Source organism: Bactrocera tryoni, chromosome 1 (assembly GCF_016617805.1).
Source record: "Bactrocera tryoni isolate S06 chromosome 1, CSIRO_BtryS06_freeze2, whole genome shotgun sequence".
Classification (NCBI taxonomy): Eukaryota; Metazoa; Arthropoda; class Insecta; order Diptera; family Tephritidae; genus Bactrocera; species Bactrocera tryoni.
The window spans coordinates 5,379,727-5,399,556 of record NC_052499.1 but is presented as its reverse complement, the minus strand read 5'-3'; the positions used below and the strand labels follow the sequence as shown (position 1 = coordinate 5,399,556).

General features: G+C 38.7%; 1 protein-coding gene across 2 annotated transcripts in view; it reads right to left on the bottom strand.

Moving 5' to 3' along the window:
* The window catches only part of LOC120766849 (putative transcription factor capicua), a 64,256-nt gene that overhangs the window by 25,730 nt on the left and 18,696 nt on the right, over positions 1 to 19,830 (bottom strand). For both annotated transcript variants that reach the window (XM_040092563.1, XM_040092565.1), the window contains one exon: positions 5,971 to 6,475. The gene's annotated coding sequence lies outside the window, so the exon portion shown is untranslated. The remainder of the gene's footprint in view (positions 1 to 5,970; positions 6,476 to 19,830) is intronic.

Genomic DNA, 19,830 nt, shown 5'->3' with positions numbered 1-19,830 from the left:
ATATGTACATACATACATACATATATATTTTATAGGGTCGCCGACATTTCGTTATCGGTTTTACAAAATTCGTGACATCGTCACTCGATAAAAAAAAAACGAATTCAAAATTTCACTTTTTATAAATTTGAACACTGAACACCCGTTATGGATATATGGAGTCCTTATGTGGTTGAGGGCTCTAGAAAAGGCGGCGCTCATCAGCACGTGTGGTGCACTAAGGTCCACTCCTAACATGGCAATTAACGCCATCTTGCACATAGTACCCGTAGACATCGTCAGAAGGTGTATGGCTGGGAAAGTTGCTTATTAAACTCAGAGAATCTGGGTTCTTAAAACAACACGTATCTGAACACTCGGATATCCACGGCTTCGACTTCATACCGGATCATTTGGATCATGGAGTTGCAAACCGAACTCTGTCGGCTCCTTCTCTGCCCATATACCGAAGAGGAATTTGTTTGTGAGAAGAAACCGCTGAATGGGTCAAAGCTTGGGGGAAGGTGAGTGAAGGCGTTTACTGTCTGTAGCTCTCTATCAACTCCAGCTTCAGACTTCCTGATTATTGCAGTGTCTTTCAAACTAAACTTGCAGCCATTAAGGTAACAGCAGATCTACTGCTCCGTAGTGCAGCCTTCTTCAGAGAAGTGACCATTCACTCAGATAGTAGAGCGGTGATACTAGCCTTGAGCACACTAACAGTTCGTTCAGGGTTGGCCGAGGAGTGCCTAACCTCGCTATCAATAGCATCGCGTGTCTTTGTGATAAGACTAGTATGGGTGCCAGGCCATAACGAAATTGCAGAAAATTGCAAAGCTGATGAGCTAGCAAGGAAAGGTACTCTAGAACCACTATCGGTAGAAAGGGAGTGGGTCGAAGCTCACATATCCTCTTGTGTTCTACTACTAGACAGCTGGGCATCGCGGAAGCTTGACCAGCGCTGGGCCACCATCGGTACATGCGCTGTCGTAAAAGCCTTTTAGCCCAAAATCGATCGCAAGAGATTTAGTGAGCTTTTTGCCTTCAGTGAGTCTAGCTTCTCCCTTGTTGTAGGGCTTTTAACAGGCCATTGCCCAATTGGCGTCCATTCTGTAAGGTTGGGACGCCAGACGCCATTTGCAGAAGTTGTATAGAAGAAGATGAGTTGGAAACAACTCAACGCTTTTTCTTGATTGTCCCGGGTTTGGGAGGTCAAGACTTAGACACTTGGGAAGGCATGCTTCCAAACATCCCATTGAACTAGCGGGAGTGGAAATTAAGCACCTGTGCAATTTTGTTTTGGCTACTAAGGGTTGTGCTAATTCATAAGTTCGAACACAGGAGTACTTCTTTTCTATGGCTTCACAAAGGACTATATATAGCAGTCTATGAGCATTTTGCCGATAAGGACAAGCGTTTCTAGAGAGTGCTATTATGAAATTACCTTCATATCTCTTCAAATGAAAAAATTTCCCATACAAACTCGATTTAAAAAATGCGGTTTGAAGAAAAAATAATTTAGAATTTTACATGAAATAAAAGCGAATATTTTCTCTATTTTGCGACTGTTTTTTTTGTTTTTTGTTTTTTTTTTAAATAATTCCATTGAAAGCAACAATAAAGAGTAACAATCGTAGCTGCAAAATAATATTGCATAAATTCATAGGATAAATTAATTCTTTGTAATTTTCTCACAAAAACTCGCACACATACATACATGCATTTATGCATACATACATATATGGTATGTAAACAAATGGAATCAAAGTTAATAATGAACATAAAGCAACAGGTAAAAAATCAAAGGCGTAATATGATAATTTGAAATTTATTTTTGAGCTTGCATTGTTGTTGTTGTAAGCACCATACCTACATGCATACATATGTATATGCATATAGGTACTACTTGTATATGTAAATTTAATATATTAATAAGAGATTCCGTTTACCCAAACGCACGGAGTTCTATTACAGCTGTACGCGTTTACTATTTTTACGAATAATTTGATATCATACATACATATGTATATTCAAGTAATGTAATAAAATTTGAAATATTGCTTATCGTCACAACGAATGCCACAAATTAAAATAAAAAAAATTAAAATGCTTACTATTCGCATACAATGCTATACAATGAGCAACGAATTACCCGACAAAAGTGCGACAGGCGGGATGTGATTTAATTAAAATGAATATACGTATGTATGTAAATGTAAATAAAATACAATTGCACAGTAGAAAATATTGCATTAATTGAATATGCTTATAATGCAGCACAGAAATGCAAACTGAACCAACGCGTTGATGCATTCCGAAATACACAAACACCAAGTTTTTATATAAATTTAGAAAAACAAAAACAAAAAAAACAACACTCATTTGGCACTTAATGCTACTATGTGTTGAGTATTCTTTCATTGAAGTGCCGGATAATGCTACTAATTGCAAATAAATAATGCAAAAACGTTGTACGTAATAAAGCAATAAACATTGGAAACGCTCATAAAACTTTGAAGCCTCTGTGATAAATATAGAATAATTCAAATAAAGAATGAATTGCGAACGGAAAATAGAATACAATATAAATATGCAACTCTAATTTAGCAAAGCAATAGCCACTACTCACACTGGCAATTGAAATATTGAGACTGGGATGAAGCACATCATGCATTCATAGAAGAACTCAGCAAATTACATTGGTAATTGTGAGTGCAAAGTTTACTTTATTAACTGAAACTTGTACGTATGTTTGTACATACATTGATGTGAAGTGAAGATTTAGCAAAAGCGGCTTTTGTGCTGAAAGTATGTGCAATAGTACTGGAGTTATATCAAAATAGTGAACTCTCTAAGTAAATCACTTTCAAGAGGTATAAAATATATTGATTGAAAGTTTGTTTGGCAGCTATACCTATAGTAATTCGTATAATTAGTTTGAAGACAGAAGTTGTCTTTTTTTGACAGTAATCTAAGCCAAATTCCCGGAAGATACGTAGGGTGGTGCCTTTTATACTTCGTGATTTGATGACCCTTTTGTTGCAATCTGGCAACTGACAACTTTATTGTTAAGTTTGACATTTTTTATGTTATACATATTCAGAACATTTTGACACTGGAGAACTTTTTGTGTTGTTTACAGTAACTTAAAATATTAATTTCAGCCAAAAAATGGTATTAAATCGCGAATATTTTCGTGCGATTATGTGTTACAACTTTCACCATGGATTAACTCAGCAACAGTGCATCGATGAATTTAATTGGCGACGAAGTTTCATCAATCACTGTTTATCGATTGAACAAGGTGCGTTCCAAAGTTAACAGGACTTAAAAAAAAAGAACAAATGGTTTTTTCGGCAAAATCAATTTATTTTATTCAAAATAGTCTCCTTCTGCTTCAATACAGCTTTTTGCACGATCCAAAAGCATGTCGAACGAGTGTTTTAGCTCATTGGCCGCCAGTATGCCGGTGCAAGCCTCTTGAATGGCCTCTACGTCTGCATTACGCCGAAAAGGAAGAAGTCGCACGGTGCCATATCAGGTGAATACGGGGAGTGGTTAATGGTTAAAATGTGATTTTTGGTCAAATAATCGGTTACAAGCGTCGATCGATGAGAGCAATTTTTAGTCGTCAGTCAATTTGTGCAGAACAAACCGTACACACACCTTTCGTTAGCCCAAATGTTCGGTCAAAATGCGATAAATCGATGTTTTGGAGATGTTCAATTCCACTTCCATGAATTTTAATGATGATTTCGGCTGGTTTTTGATGAATTCACGCACAGTTTCGATGGAATTTTCGGTGATCACGGATTTTGATTGGCCCACATGTTGATCGTCATTTATGTCCTCACGACCACTTTGAAAACGTTGAAACCACTCGTGCACTCTGTTACGGGATAGGCAATCAACACCATAAACTAGTTTCATCAATTGAAACGTTTCGGTAAAAGTTTCACCAATTTTAAAACAAAATTTAATGTTGGCTCTATGTCCGAAGCTCATTTTCATATAGATGGTTACAAGGGGACGCTAGATTCAAAAAGTCCTGTTTACTTTGGAACACACCATGTATAGTGAAATCAATTGAAATCGTACATCATTTCAAGAGGGATTTCGTGAAAGCCGTTCAAAATCAGTTGTTGTCCCGGAAACTATAGACGCAATGCGCAAACTAATATTGCCAAATCGTCATGTGGCCTATCGTGAGATAGAGACAACTTTAGGCATTAGTAGGACCAGCATACATTCAATATTGTATAAAAAATTTGACTGTAAAAATATTTGTTCATTTTGGAGCCCACACAATTTGTCAATCGCTCAAAACAAAGCTCGTGCCGATTGGTCGAGAGAAATTTTATCAAAATACGATAGGGATGCTGACCAGGCGGGTGATTGGTAGCTATAACCTACAGTAGTCGGCTATCGGTAGAACTACAGATGAACAGCTTCTTGAGGAGAAAATGCAAAATTTCAGATCGTCTCCGACGTTTCCTTATGGGTGCTAAAAATTTGATATACCCTGTTCAGGGCATAAAAAAATCAACCTGAGAAACAAAGCACATCCTAATGCATGCGAAGTCAAAATTCAAAGTAATGATAAAATATTGATCAACATTATCGTTATTACACGTTTGCTTATACCGCGTTTTCCAATAGGGATAATATGATTTCTAAGTGCCGTTTCGGCCATATCTAATATGCCATGGTCTGTAGTCTTTTTTTCTTTATATTCAGTAACGTTTACCATTTCATTATGGAAATATACAGGGTTTGTCCGGAAAGTAATAGGAGTAATTTTTTTCCGCTGCGACTGTACTTCGGAGCGAAGTTGTCAGTAGTCGCCGAACACCTGAGGAGTCAGAACAAGCATGAGTGAAAACCTTGCTTATTGTCTTTTTTGACATCAAAGGCATCGTCTAGCACGAGTTTGTTCCTCCTGGACAAACCGTCAACGCCAAGTTTTACGTAAAAGTCCTCAAGAGGCTCAAACGAAGGGTCAATCGGTTCCGACAAGACATCGCAGCCGATTGGAAGTTGCACTGCCACAACGCCCCTGCTCATACTTTCTTGTGAACAGCTATCTAACCAAGGCCGGAATTCCAACGCTTTCGCAGCCGCCCTTCAGCCCAGATGGGGCCCCTGGACTTTCTTTGTTTCCTTGCTTGAAAAGGCCAATGAAAGGCAAGCATTTTGAGACGACAGAGGGGATTCAAGCAGCATGAACCTCGGCTCTCAAGGCTATTCCGGAGAATGCTTTCCGTTACGCCTTCAATGCTTGCATCGACGCAGAAGGAGCCTATTTTGAAAGCTTTTAAAGTATTGTAAGGATTGGTTCAATACATTTTTTTAAATCGACACAGTTCTATTACTTTCCGGACAAATCCTGTATGTTGCAGATTTTTGAATAAATTGATAGACTAGTTGGGCTTCTGGCTTATACTAGTTCTAAGTTACATTCTAACAAGTTGAATTCACTGCGGGGTATCATGAGTTTTAGCAGATAAAATCCCTATAGTGCGATAGGTACGAGCATGTACATATATTCATATAAGTCTACACTAAAATTTATTATACCCGTTAGATACAAATGTACTAGTACAAGTGAGTGCTAATGTGAGTATAATTACTTTATTTTACTTTTAGCTTGCAATATAAATTGTTGTTGCTGAAAATACGAGTATATTGAACCTGCGTTGTCCAACAACTATTATCTATATCATTAGTTAGGTAGTTGTCACTTGCGTGAGTAATCCGCATGTAACTCCAGGAATTTGTAACAATAAATATTTGCATACTGATGTGCTCTTATGTAAACGTTTTTTTTTTTGTGTCAACAAAATATTCGCTACTGTAAAGAATTGACATGAAACAAAGCTAAGCATATATAGTAGTGGATTTCAAAGAGGTAAAGAGTTGAACAACGACAATAGTATGCGACAGATGTATACCCACTAGTATACATATACTCGTATAGTATATTTAACTTACCTTAAATGCTCGTTTCGTTCGTTTTCGCTGTAATCGGAACACACTTTTTTACTAAATTGTGAGAGTTCTCATCTGTATATATGTATGTACATATGTGAGCATATTACTATTTGCTAGAGATCCATAAGGTAGGTGGGTTGAAAAAATACTTTGCAGTGATGGCGAGTATTTCGTGTTGAAAGTTTTTCTTTTTAATTTCCATCTCTCCAGCTTTCGAGGCTGAAAATCAATAATTCACAAATTCAATTATGAAAAAAAAACGGCTGCCAACAGCAATTGTAGCAAAAAACGGAAGCAATCATTATAATAAACGCCTGCCAGCCCTCACAGTCATTAGACTATATGTAGATAAATAAAAGCTTCTCGGCTACGCAGTTGGACGTTGAAATCGTTTTCTGCAAATCAGAATACTTCCGAGAGAGTAGTTTCTGTTGTTTTTGGTATTGGTAATGATGATGTTGTTAATGGCTGGTTTTTTTATTAAACTTTATACAACGCATTATTGCTGGAAGGAGAAAGATATAAAGAAAATAGGTTAAAAATGTAGCCAAAGTTGATGAATATAATATTCTAATATATTCTAATGTATATTGATATTATAAGAAATTTTCAGCACCACAGAGGTATGGTGAATGCAGTTTGAATGATCTTTAGTTTCAAAATATTAATGTAGGTAAACCCATATAAGATCGAGTTTTGGTGCGATACATTTATGGACTACATTTTTTCAGGTTGGGCGAAGAAGCGAAGCAAATGGGACAGGTAGTGAACGAGGGCAAGACGAAATATCTCCTGTCATCAAACAGTCGTCGCACTCGCGACTTGGCTTCCATGTCACCGTTGACAGTCACAAATTCGATGTCGTAGATAATATTTTGGAACTGGCATTAACACTTACAACAACGTCAGCCTCGAAATCTAACGCAGAATAACTCTTGCCAACAGGTGCTTCTTCGGACTGAGTAGGCAATTGAGAAGTTAAATCCTCTCTCGACGAACAAAAACCAAACTCTAAAGTCACTCATAATTCCCGTCCTGCTATATGGCGCAGAGGCCTGGACGATGACAACTGATGAGTCGACGTTGCGAGTTTTCGACAGAAAGGTTCTGCGGGAGATTTATGGTCCTTTGCGAATTAGCAACAGCGAAAACCGCAGTCGATGGAACAGTGACCTGCACGAGATATACGACGACATTGACATACAAGTAGTTCAGTGAATTAAGAGACGGCGGCTACGCTGGCTAGGTCATGTCGTCCGAATGGATGAAACACTCCAGCTCTGAAAGTATTTGACGCAGCAACCGCCGAGGGAAGCAGAGGAAGAGGAAGACTTCCACTCCGTTGGAAAGACCAGGTGGAGAAGAACTTGGCTACACTTTTAATCACCAATTGGCGCTAAACAGCGAAAAGAAAGAACGACTGGCGCAATTTTGTAAACTCGGCTATAACCGCGGTGTCAATAAAGAAGGAGAATTATTTTGTTAAGACCCACTGCGCTGTGGAAATAGTCGACAGTTATGTAACTTACGATAACGAACCTCACTTTGTAACTGGTAACTTACGACAACGTGAAGGGAAAATAGTCAAGATCGAATCGCAATCAGCCGGCGCACGGGTAGCCAAGCCAGGATTGCTGGTCAGAAAGATCTGTATTGTCAACAATTGCACCGTCTGGAGGAAGCAATGGCACATCTGTGCCAAATAGAAGAGGAATCCTGTTTTATCAGAACAACGCCAAAGCACACGACTCACCAGAAGCTCTGGAAGTTTGGTTGGGAGGCTTTTATGGATCCACTTTATTGTTCGGACTAATATGTTCCTGGTTACGTTGAACAATTTTGCACGGCCAAAAAGTGAGGCGAAATCCTATATATCTCATTTTCCTTCTTTAATAATATACTCAAAATTAATCAGCCTCATTTAGGCAAGTCAAATCTCGTACTTAAATAAATTGAGGCGAAGCCGGAATCAAGTTCTAATTGCAACAAATGCATAAAAAGTAAACCTATTACGCTATATGCGGGGGTGGGGGGCACAAAGAGCCAAGGAGGCCTATCATTGGCGAGTAAAAAGAGAACCGAACGAGTTGCAAGTTTGTAACGTTGCATGGCAACTAAAAAACTCTTGGCCAGTTGTCAATCAATATTACGCAAAGGTTGGCAACATTAACTGAGAGTGGCAGTGTACATACAAAATTTTTTGCAGCGACTGTCGATGGGGTTAGAAGATGCTGGTAGCAATAGCAATTTGCGTTTTTGCCACAACACCGGAAAAATACCAACACAAACATACAAATACACGGACAAAAAATAGCACACAAATTGTAATGTGCATAAAATCTGTATCATTCTATAAAGCCAACAACCGACGAACGCATGCGTATAGGTTTATGTACATATGTAAGCGTTTTAACGAGGTGTATTAAGTGTTGCGAATTGCAATCTGTCACCGACGCGCTGACACGAAAGGAATGGACAGGAACTGGGCGTCCACCTGCCTGGTTTGCAGGATATATCATTCGCACCTATTTTGAAACGAGTTAAGCGTATGCCATTGACCGCCGCAGACGAGTGATTGAGTGTATGACCAACAAACACGGGTGGCAGAAAGTTGACCGTACCGAAGGCTAAATACACGGCTGGAGTTTTATTTTACATGCGATCGACCGCGTCACAATAATATGCCAAACTTATCCTTAATATAGGTATCTATCCTCGATGAAGAGCAAAAATCCGCTGGGAAACGCGGCCAAATACCTACCAAGTTGCACACGGCATACTGTTCTGTTTATAACGCGTTGAAAGCATTCTTTCTGCAGCAAGGGAAACACACCCACACACACACCACCGCACGACATCGAGGGAAATCAGGCGGGGCCAGGTGCACCCATTGCGGCTCAATCTGCACACACCGAGTTTCACAATCAACGACCCAACCACAACTTCCGTCTACGACCACTTCACTTTTTCACTTCAGTTCTGCGAGCATTTCCACTCTCTTTTATTTATTTTCACCTTTTTTTGCTTTGAAATTTTTTATATTTAAAACAAGAGGTAAAAATTGCAGCTTCCAAAGCAGAACTGAAGAAAATGCTTTGCAAAGGTTCTCACATAGCAACAACAAATGTAGAAAACGTGCAGCGCCTGCAAAGTGCACTTGCATGACGGGGGTGTTGGTGCCTTCTGGCATTTTCTAACATAACCCCACTCAGTAAAGTCAAACAAACCACGCGCTGGTCTGGTATGTCCACGTTCTCGTCATAATCGTCGGTTTACGACGAGTTAGTGTAAACAAATGCCAAGCAGCGGAGCTTCTCCTCATTTTAATTTTGTACTTCTACTTCCATTACTTCTTTCTGTTGTCTCTTGTTGCTGGCATAGCGTTTTTTTTCCAGGACAAGGGATGCATTCAGTTGATAGTGATGATAATGGTGCGGTACGGTGTTGGCGTCTCACGCTGTCAAAGGGTGACACATTCAGTAAAAGAGTTAATAAAAATTATTACACGGAGAACCATAAATATTATGAGGTGAAACTTTTTGATTAGAGAGAACACTGTCCAAATGTATATTTTTATAACACTTGAAGATTTGTCCGTTTTTGTCCTTCTTCTATTTTACTGTACATGACCCAACTGCCAATATCAACTATAATTCTCACAACTCATGGGCTCTTTTAATATGTTCGTGCATTGGAGCTTTGCTTTGGGTAATAATTCTGTCAAATTTCGGGTGATATCTTGTCAAACAACGGTTTATTGTGCAGCTGTATGCTATAGTGTTGCGATATCGGCTGTTCCGACAAATGAGCAACTTCTTGGGAAGAGAATTACGTGTGAAAATTTTCAGATTGATTTTTCAAAAATTCAGGGACTAGTGTTCACGTATATACAGACAGACCGACGCACATGGCTAAATCGACTCAGTGAGTTACGCTGACATACTTTATGGTTCCCCTTTCGTGGAGTTTTAAACTTCGCAAAATTTGAAAGCAAAAATTTCAATTTTTACTACAGCCATAAACATTCATATAAACCAGAAAGACATTGCTGATAAAACTCCAATCATTACACTGCATTATTCAGTTGGCAGTTCTCTCCTGAAGTCACCGTTTGATTCAACATCAACTTACTAGTCTCCCAGTTACCTCAAACATATACATTAAATTGTGTTTTTAATGCTTTGAAGATACCAAACAAAAGATCCATTAAATGGAGAGTGATGGTGAAAAATCGGGGTGAGATAAACTTTTATGTTAAAGAGGAAAGCGTCAAGCTAGGGTACAACGCACAAAGGAAGCTAACGTATTACATACATATGTATCAGTTAGGGTAAAGATAAGTGCCGTCACAGTCTGTGACTACCGAGGAATATGCGGAAATGTGCAGGTGTGTATGTATGTGGTCCGATTACGCCCATCTACGAACTCGGTTTTTTTCACCAAGGAACGAGCGTATCAAGTTTCACCAAGATTTTTTTATATGTTTTACTGAAGTTACCGAATGCATGGACAGACAGACAGTACTTGGATTTCGACTCGTATCATCATCATGATGATAATATCTTTATATATAAAAAGTACGTGTCGCGTTGTTTGTCCGCGATGGACTCCTAAATTACTGAACCGATTTTAGTAAAACTTAGCACACGGTGCCCAGTTCAAACCAACTTAGAAGATAGGATAGTAAAAACATTTCATAAATAAAGAATACAGTGAAAGCTCTCTAAAATGATCGCCCCATTAAGCGGAAATTTCCATTAACCATACACATTGCAAAAGTATAATAATCTATAAATTATTATAATGCATTTATAGCAAAAATTGCAGTTATATTTATTTAATGCTTTAACTGTAAAATGTAAAATAATGTAAAAAAATTTTATAATTGAAAGGGCCCCACACAAAGTAATAATGAATATCGCTCATTTATATTAACTATATTTTTTATATAAAAATATTAATAAAGACATTAAGCTAAAGCAAAGCACTAATTATAGCACAATCAAGTGTTGAGTGCAGCGTATATGCATACATACATACATACATATGAATATATTTGCGGGTGTTTGCAAATAATTCGAACAGCATTCAACGAATAGTAAATTCAAAGGGAGAAAAGTGAAAAAACGTGAATGAAACAAATGATTAGCGCAATTACATATATGTATGTATGTATATATTATTTTTAGCCACACAAGTTGTTTTATTACACATTTACTGTATTTAATTTTAATCAAAATGGTTCAGCCGCACTTCTGTCAGACATTGATATACATAGTTTATACCCACACATGCATGCATATTTAAAATAGTAAGACTTTGTTCATAATTTTAAAATTCTTAATTTATTCTTCGAAATATCTGTCATCCCCTCAGTGTAATCCCCCTTCGCTCAAAACACGTGTGCCAAAGTTTTTGCCAATCCTCGAAACAGTTCTTAAAGTCAATTTCCGGAACAACCTTCAACGCGCCCAGCGATTCACATTTAATATCTTCAGTTGACTCAAAACAGCTTCCCCGACACTGCTTAAAAAAAAATTAAGTGATTTTGGCACCAATCGTGAATTAACTTTTCTTGGCCCAAATCTTTCAAAATGTTTTTTTCTGATCCTCCCGATATTCTAACGATGCCAGTAAGATCTCCGACTGTTAACCGTCGATTCTCAACCACCAATTCCTTTATTTAATTGGTGTGTTGATCATCAGTTGATGTTGAAACGTCTACGCGTTCTCGACCCTCTTTGAATTTTTTATATAAGAAAAATATTAAAAATAGGTGAGGAAAGCTATCTAATTCCCTAACATTTCCGATTCAGGATATAATCCTGGAGACTAATTCTTAAGTAATAACACAAAAATATAGAAATGAAAAATATGAAATGGAGTTTTGTTTACAGCTGATATAATGACTTCGCTGAAGCTTCAAAGTCGTAGAAAAATATGGTAAATGCATATTTCGTGTAGGTTAAAACAGAAGTATTTGAACATTTTCTTGATACTCAAGTCGCCGGCTTTAATGTTTATGGCACATTGGTATATAACGATCCAAACAGCTAACAAACATATGAACACAATTTCTGCTTGTAGTTATAGTTTGCGCAGATGTAGATAGATCTATGTACCAACTGCAAAAGCACTGGAGTGTCCAACGCAGCAGACTTCGAAGAGCGATTTATTCAATAATTAATATGCTTAATTTATGATTAACACATTTCAAGCGAATGTGATACTCGCTTTGTAAATGATGGCTGTCTGATTGATGTGGTTGGCGCCAGCATTATGTGCCAATTAATAGCTTTGGGCTACATGACGCTGAAGAAACCACTGTTGGTTAACTAAGCTATTGTTAGGATTTTAGTTAAATTTGTATTACTGCCGTTGTTGTTGTTTATAACAGCTTTTTGTGTAGGTTTTGAATAAGCAGCCGCAAAGTTTGTGGTATATATGCTTCTGTAGTATGGATATGTTGACAATACGTCGGCTGAGATTAATGGCGGAGCAGATGGTGGGGGGATGTGTTTGCATATAACTAATAATATAATAACTATCCAATGGATGGCATCAAACATACAAAGGATGGTGGGGGTAACGTTATGGTTTGGTAGTACATATATGCCTGCATCTGGAGTTGGACACTTGGATTTTATTAATGGAAAAATTGATAAGCACTGGTATTTGAACATTTTAAAAAATAATTTACGTCCAAGTGCGCTTAAATCGGCTCTTAATACCAGCAAAATACATTTCCAACAGGATAACGACCCAAAATACCTCTAGAATTTTGTACGTTTCGTTGTTATAACGAAGCCATATTTTTGCTGCCCTTTGGACATTTCTCTTCAGTAAGTTTTGCCACTTTATCATGGAAAGATACATGATCCAACAATGAGCCAAAATTATTAAAATTTACTAGCGAAATTCGGAGTTAACTTTAAGAACGCTTCGTCCAATTTATGGTCGTCATACTCGTCCTGTCAGATCAACAACTGAGCATCTAGTGGAAAAAAGGCATTGTACAAAATATTCCCACGCCAGGGATGGGTGCGGTTTATGGGCATCGAAATACACTCAAAATATCGAAATTCAAAATGCCGACCCATCAAAAAACCGACAAAATTTAAATATGCAGCCAAATCAAAATACCGACAAATCAAAACACCGACAAACCAAAATGCCGACATGTGAAAAATGTTTTATCTTGTCCGCCCTTATTTCTATCGAAGCACAGAAAGAGAATTCTGCCGACTAAGGGTTATGATCTTGAGCGTGTTCGTGGCCGAAGGCCGCAGGGCCTAGAAAGAACAACGCCACCTTTTCCTAATTCGTCGGTATTGTGATTTGTCGGTGTTTTGATTTGTCGGTATTTTGATTTGCCGATGTTTTGATTTGTCGGGATTCTAAATTTCGAGATTTTGATTGTCGGCATTACGTTATACACCCATGGGCATCATTTTGCCGTACTTCTCCCGTGATACTCAAGGCCGGCACGTTACTGTGAATGGGAATCGCTACCGCTCAATGATAACCGAATAACACAGCGAATGTCACAATCGATTATCTTAGAAATCCATTATCTTACGAAATGGCCCAATCAATTGGCCTCATCGGTCGTGCGATATCACGTCGCTGGACTATTATATCCTGTGGGGCTACGGTAAATCTTTGGTCTACGCCAACAAGCCAAACACAAAAGCAAAGTCAGATGATATTTTGAAATAGCTATAAAAAACAGCAAAATATATTCATTTGAGGTGTTTGTAAACTTTACTGATTCACCGTATTTTATTGAAAATAATATTTACTGCTTAATTTGGCTCATAAAATGGCTAGACGGTAGAAAAGTAAAAAAAAAAAATTATTACTGACTGAAGAACGGTAACAGAATTTTCCTTTCGTCCGACAAATTCACACAAACAAGAATATATTTATGCATGTATATATGTACATATATGTGAATATGTTTGTACATATGTAGTATGTGTATGGCATATTTCTTCCACTTCAAATGACGTAAAATTAACGGTGGCCGGCAATGTTGGCTGCTGCTTGACTACCGGGTGTTCGCAAGTCGGCTGTTGCCTCTAATGAATTTGTTATTTATAAAACCAATTTGATTTTTGCTAAAATTAAATTGCACCAAAACAAATTAAACGATAAATTGCGCGCACAACTAAAAGCATGAGCAAAATAAAATAAGATATGGTGAATATGAAGCCAGTGAACACAGACACTAAAGGCGACAGCGAGAAGTAGCGAAAATACGCGAATTACTGTTTCGTACGGCCGAAAAGTGCGCCTGTGAGAAAATCACAAACGATGGGCAGTAAAATATTTGGCATTGCAGTTCAATTGCAGTGAATTCAATGAAATGCAGCAAAGAATATGAATTTGCACGGGCCCATATGTTTATAACCATTTATTTGTTGACAGCTATCGCTCGTTGGATGGTGTGAAAAAAGGAAAAAAATCTAGAATTATCAACAATGAAAGAACGAAAGCATAAAAACACTACTAAATATACATATGTACAATATATGTATAGTATATGTACAAATGTATTAAAGTGAACTATGTTGATCGCCGATTCCACTCATATTTGTATAAATACACATTTCATCCGATTTTTTCCTCCCATTTCACCGCCTGTATGTGAAAAATTAATACATAAGTTGTAGCGTAAAAGCAAACGCCGGTTGTTAATGTTGTTGCTTCTTATTTATCTCTGCTGATGAATTGAAGTAAAACTCACAACATACACACGTATGTGAATTTACGGGAAGCATTTACCGATAAGATGGTGCGGCCCATATATGTAAATTGCGCAGGTTTCTATCACCTGTATTTGAGTGGCTCAGTCCCTTCAGTGAAGGTCGTGAAGTCATCGAAAACTTGCTATATGTGAGTCGTTCATCCACGCGATGTGGATCGTCACGATGGCATTGGAAAAGTTAAGGAAACAGTGCTTGAAAATCTCCATATTGATATCAGAAAGTTAACAAAAGTGATCTACATCTCTTATGGATCAACTCAAGACATATTGGTTAATATTTTGGGTATGAAGCGTGTCAATGCTAGACTCGTACCAAAGACGCAATCTTCCGAGTGGTACACGGCGGCGTCTCCTCGCCCAAAAAGGGAAGGATGAGCAAATCTAAAGTGAACACGATGCTCATTGTCTTTTTTGACATCAAAGGCATTGCCCACCTTGAATTTGTTCCTCCTCGACAAATCGTCAACGCCAAACCCTCAAGAGACTCAAACGGGTCCGACAAGACATCGCAGCCGATTGAAAGTTGCAGCACGGCAACGCCCCGGCTCACAGCGCCTTTTTTGTGAACAGCTACCAAAGCCGGCATCCCAACACTTCCGCAGCCGCCCTACAGCTCTGATGGCCCCCAGGACTTTTTTGTTTCCTTGCCTGAAAACGCCGATGAAAGGCCACATTTTGAGACGATATAGAGGATCCAAGCAGCATGCAACTCTGCTCTCAAGGCAAACCCTATATCTTAAATACATATGTATGTATGTACATCAAGTTTATCTTCTTCTTTGCCGATAAGCTTTTCATTCTCAGACTGCAGCCTTTGCCTGCCTCCGCTTCTCGTACATATGTACACGCGAAGGAATTTGTTTGTTGATTTTCTTCGGACGTTTATAAGTATGTGCTTATGTATGGAAGTACATAAGTATGTGTCTTCTCGATAATTGTCTTGCTATACGCTTCTCCTTGCATGAATGACTCTGTGAAGTCTAAAATCTAACCAAAGAGAAATACGTAAATCTAAACTTACGTGATGAGGAATTAGCGGCGCGAGGGCGGTAAAATAGATTTTTACGAATACGTGGTAGTAAACAAAATGTGCAGACGGTATTAGCCTAGTCATATATTAGACTGTGCACGCTCGTTGTCGTTTTGATGTCACTCATAACGTTCGCAAGAGCGATACTAGTGCGACAACTTGAGTCGTACAATTTTCTGCATTTTTTCATATCACATTCTCAAATTCTTTACACTTCATCTATGCGATTCATACAAATTTTTTTGATTCCTTTACTTTTACCGTTATTCAACCTTTTCAAAAACATTTCTATTATATTATGCAACAAGAACTCAAAGCGTGCCGCTAAAAGCACGAGCGGCATGGGCGCTTCGTCTTTTCTCGTCCTCGCCTAGCCAACAAACTACCATTTAGACGACAAAAAGAGTCTTGTGTGAACATACTCTTACCGTAGTAATTACAATCGACTACAAAGGTGAATAGATGCTATGAGCAAACTCGAAGAAACAAAAAAATCAGTCAAAAATTTTGTATATTGAATTTACTGTCAAAAACAGGCGTGCGCGTGTAGAGCCGGTGGTCCAATCATTCAGAACCAGGGAGATTTTTCGCAGCAGGAATGTTTCCATATTTATCTTATGTAAAGAAAGCAACACAAGATAATTCCGAAACAGGACAGCCGCGAGACGAGTGGACAAAGCGGGTTCAGTGAAATTTTTGACTGAATCTTTATTTTAAATTCAAAGTAGATATCGATCTTTACACTTTAGCCATTTTCGAATCCGCCTGCACGAGATTTTTTTCGAAAACAGCAATAAATTCGATTTCATCTGTTCAATATATATGATTTATTGGTATTTTTTTTTTCAAGAAAAAGTTAAAAACGGATTATTTCCTTGATTGATAGCTTCTTTCAATTCCAAAACAGACAATGCTTAAAATTAGAAATGAGCTCATCGCTAAGAGTATGTAGTGTAAGTCAGCAAGTTTTAAGGGCGTAGCTCCGGGCTGCTTATTATGATCTTCTAACATAATCCAGTCCATATCCAAATATTCCCAAAAGCAATTTCGGCGCCAGAAACCAGTTAAACCAGACTGAACTAGCCGCAATATAAAGCCGTATAGGTGGTGGCGATAAATCGAATTGTGCAAAAGTGGCAGAGCCATTGGATAGTCTTTGTTAAAACAAATGTCTGAAAAACGAAAGAGCGGACGTGAGAAATACTTTTGTTGCTCTTTATAGACATTCCATACTTCGCCAACCGAAAACGCATAGCGGGTGTCCAGGGCATCGCGCAACCTATAGTACTTAGTGTGGTTGGTAAATATGGTAAAGTTGTCACTGTATCTGCACAAATCCGAATTTTGGCGTATCCAGGTCAATTCATCATTCTTTAATGCTACTGTGATGCCGTTATTTAACAAGTCCTCTATGGTCACGAGTGTAGCGGCAATTGGTGCATCCACGATGAAACTCTGCAGGTAGGCCACATAAGAGGTACCAAAGATGATGCCCGCCACAGAGATAACAATTTGTATGAAATTTTGCATGGCAGAAATACGCTGCCCGGTCCAAAAAGGCATGCCTAGTAGACCTGTCAACAGTGATACATTAACATAATGCTTCATGACGGGCAGTTTCCGCTGTACGCGGCAACGTTGTATTAGCGTCCAACAAATGAACAACACTATTACACTGAGGATAAATAAGAAAAATGCGGATTTGTGCACGATTTTGTAGTAAAATGTTAATCTCGGCAAAGGCTGTTCCATTGGCACCATCACACACCAACTGTTGAGGTGAAATATCACCGAAAAACTAATATTACCATCATTCTTTGCCATTATCAATAGTGCACCCATGTCGATTGTTTCATTCTTCAATGAACCGATATGGTCAGGACGCGACAGAGTCTCGTGATGCATAGAGTAGGGATACTCAAGGGTGGCATTATATCGATGAGCGTACTCCATTATCGTTCTACCCCAGAAGCCACTGGATGTTATGTTCCCGTTCGATGAAGTGTATGTGTATAGTTAGGGATACCAGGCTTTAGCCAGCACACGCAACGGATGGCCATACATATTCACCAGATGTTGGGGAAATACTGCACCATGGTCAAGTAGTGGTAGTGGGCGTTTAACTATTTCCAGTTGTGGGAATATGCGCAGTGTCCAGTAGGTGCGTGCCATGACTGTCATGTGAGGTTGCAAAGCAATCACATTCACGGCTTTATATTCTGCACACATTCTTAAAATTGCCGCCACATATTCAGCACTGGCGTTGTCGTCCAGTAGAATAATGAGTCGACTTTGTATATTGTAATGCAGACGTTGCCACAGCGTTGTCAATAGGTGTCTGTCTTGCGGAACTTTTTGGCTTAGTTGGGCAATACTCAGCAACTCGGCATTGAAACTTTCCACATACTTCTCAATCGGTGGCGAGGTGTCAAAATGTATTATTGGCAGAGCAAGTCCATTGGCAAGTGTGCGTAGTGCAAATGCAGACTCACAGCTGGTGTAGAGTATAGTGTCTGCTGGTTGTTCTTGCGTTGTGGAGATGACAAGATCGGTGAGCGTTTGTAAGTACTCTTCGCGAATTAATGAGAGTCCTATTAAATTCAGAAGCGCTGTGACATTGTCGAAGCTCCTCATTCTCACTGTGGTAGAGTTTTCTTAACACCCGCTGAATCAAGATCTTATGGCGAGCGCTTTAGCAGACGCACTGAAAATTATAAACGATTGCTCTGTTTTATAAATGTGCGTTCAAGGTGAAATGTACTGTCCATTTCGTTCCTTCTTTTTAGAAAATTAAATTAAACCAGAATTCATTCGTTCACTGATTTTCAGATACATTTGTAATATAGTTAATTGTAAGTAATGCTATATCATTACGTACATATGTATGTAGCAAATGCTGTCCTGCTGCCGCTGGAGGATTGAGCGTTTAAATAACTCGTATCTGTACTTAATTTCATATACTGCGACGAATACTTTAATAATTGTAATTTAGCCACAGCTTGTATGACGACGACAAAGCAATTTCTACAATATTTTTAAAATCGCAATTCGTTTGGTGAAGACAAGAATATGTTACGATTAATCAGATCACAGTGTTTAAGTATTTTATCCTTATGGTTTACTTTAAACCCAGAAATGTCTCTTTGTAAGTCTTCATACTGAAGTTTCCGTGATTTTTCTTTTACAAAGCTTCTGTGAAATGTGAGTTCAGTTTGGTGAACTTATTAAATTCGAGTTTTAAATTCGAATGGTTGATTTTGAGTAATGGAAGCTATGTGATATAGTTGTCCGGTCTGGGCGATTCTGACAAATGATCAAAACAGAGTTTGTCCGGAAAGTAATATAACTGAATTTCTTCCGCCACGACAGTACATCGGAGCGTGCGTGCACCGACTAGATTCGGTAATGGGCGTTCCTAGCTAACGAACGAGCGGCTGGTCAGTTGTCTCCGAGCACCTGGAGAGTCAGGACAAACATTTTCGTGCGACGAGTTTCTGTGAATGGTGCAAGCCAAAGTGCAGCGTTCGTTAGAGAAGAGGTACACGATTAAATTCTGTGTGAAATTCGGTAAATCTGCGACAGAGACGTTTGATATGGTCAAGCATGCTGTGTTACGGTTGCTTTTTTGGAGGGCCGAGAAGAGGTCGCTGATGAATGAGCAAATCCAAAGTGAAAACTCGTTGTCTTTTTTGACATCAAAGGCATCGTCTATTATGAATTTTGTCCTCCTGGACAAACCGACACACAAGTTTTACGCAGAAGTCCTCAAGATACTCAAACGAATAATCAATCGGATCCGACAAGACATCGGATTGGAAGTTGCACCACAATAACGCGCGGGCTCACACCGCCTTTCTTGTGAACAGCTACCTAACCAAGGCCGGCATCCCAACGTTTTCGCAGCCGCCCTACAGCCAAGATGTGAGCCCCCCGGAGTTTTAGTTTAGCCTGAAAAGGCTAATGAAAGGCAAGCATTTTGAGATGACAGAGGGGATCCAAACAGCACGCACCTCGGCTCTCAAGGTTATTCCGGAGAATGCACCCACGTATTAAATTTCAT